We start from the raw sequence: 1,962 nt of genomic DNA, 5'->3' as shown, positions 1-1,962 counted from the left end.
GATAGTATTGTGTACAGACGATAGTCAGAGATATCGCCTGTGGCTGATGCCTTTGATGATAGCAAGACGATTATTATTATTATTATTATCAGGCTTGTAAAACTATCTAATTAATATTAGGTCTTATTTGTTGCATTATATTTCTTTTTCCGCGTTTTTACAGTGTTGCGCGTTATAACCAATCACACACGATTATGCTGAGTTTATGAATGCAATGACCAATCAGATGCGTTCAGATAAATCGTCGTTGTTCAGCGCGCGCTGACTGAATTCTGACTCTCATCATAAACAACAAGGTGCAGATAGATGTACGTGCGATGCAAGTATAAGAGATTTATTCATCATACAGTGTAGATTCGCTGATTATAATGGGAGTGTTTTTAAAGTGCATAAACGCGCTAGACTGAGCTTGTGATGATGTTCTTTGGTAATGTAATGTTCTTTGCTCATTTTCTGTAGCTGCTTTTTGAATAACTGAGGAAATGTAAGCATTATAATGAGTAACTTGCGATGTATCTATTAATTTGTTATCATGTTAAATACAAATTCAGTCATATGAAAAACATTAGGCTGCTTTTAGCCTTACGCTGGAGTTGGTTCACTTTCAGGTGTTGTGCACAATTCTGACCCCTGCCAGATTATTAATGTTACCCCCCTAGTATTGGTAGGTTTAGGGTTAAGTGTGAGGGAGGGGTTAGGATTAGGCAATCAGAAAGCGATTTCAACGAGAGGGGTAATCATTTTGCAGGGGGGTCGAAAATGGGCACAACAGGGCAATGAAACTAAATAAATAATAATTAAATAAATTAGCACGATAATATCCTGTATCTGCGATCTCACAGGCTGACGACAGGACGATATGAAAATTGAGCATATCGCCCAACACTAGCACTTATAAAGCAAATATTCTGCATGACCAACACTAGCACTTATAAAGCAAATATTCTGCATGACCATATTCTATATCTCTAATCCTACCCAATACCTACATTTAAAGGCACAATATATAATTTTCGCCACTAGAGGGCGCGTATTCAAAATAAACAAAGAGACCAAGGCGTAGTTTGATGAGTGTGGAATCATGGGAGTTGTCGTCTTCATCCCCACAGCCGATGCAATCCGACGGGACTCGGGCAGAAATCAGGTTCATGGATGAGCTAATGATTTATTAACGTAGTAGAATGAAGCAGGGTGAGGCTGAAAGCCGTCGAAGCAAAACGAGGCCGCTGAACGAGCGCGACACACGGCTCGAAAGCAGCGGAGCTTTTATTATGCCACAGTCAACCGCTTCCACTCCTTCCGGTCGTGCCAATGTGGGGGAAAAAGCAGCTGTTTTATCATACTAGATACATTTGAAAGTTCTGTTATAATGCTACTCTGTGCGGTTGTCCAGTGTTAATTTAGGTGACGAATAATTTTTCTCTTTCGCGTCGCATGAACGGAGAATTACACACAAAATGATGTCGAATTGTCCGTTTTGATGAGTATTCACGTAAACACAGTTGATTACGTCTTAAGAGAATGTAAACAGCAGGGAGAACGTGTATCAGTACATTGCATCCTTTGCTGCTGTGCATTCGGTTTTAAAGGGACAGCAGCCTAATTTAGTTGCTATTGTCCGAGTCATTGATGTTAATCAAGCAACAAAAGAAAGACAGAAAATCATGCACTGCTCTTGACTGAAAAACTTTAGTAGCCCTAAAGATTAATCTAAATTTATTTATAGAAATAAATATGTCTGCTTGAAAGAATGAAGAATATGGTAAACAAGTTGCTATAAAGAATGCATAATTAGCCTATATAACCATTGGTATTTCATTAAAAAGAAGACCATGCTCTTGTTCTTTATGAGAAGTGGTTTTATTTAATTTTAACATAAAGGCATGTTGTGTGTCACCGCAGTTAAATATCTATCATGATAAAACCTTAATATCAAACCTATATAATGAGTTTGGAAATTTT

At 38.0% G+C, this 1,962-nt stretch overlaps 1 protein-coding gene across 1 annotated transcript in view; it reads left to right on the top strand.

The window, feature by feature from the left end:
- The window catches only part of LOC107689427 (zinc finger and BTB domain-containing protein 47-like), a 22,913-nt gene that overhangs the window by 4,201 nt on the left and 16,750 nt on the right, over positions 1-1,962 (top strand). The window lies entirely within an intron of this gene.

Source organism: Sinocyclocheilus anshuiensis, unplaced genomic scaffold, assembly GCF_001515605.1.
Source record: "Sinocyclocheilus anshuiensis isolate Anshui unplaced genomic scaffold, SAMN03320099.WGS_v1.1 scaffold1291, whole genome shotgun sequence".
NCBI lineage: Eukaryota > Metazoa > Chordata > Actinopteri > Cypriniformes > Cyprinidae > Sinocyclocheilus > Sinocyclocheilus anshuiensis.
The sequence above is the reverse complement of the archived record's forward strand: the minus strand, read 5'-3'. Positions and strand labels throughout refer to the sequence as shown.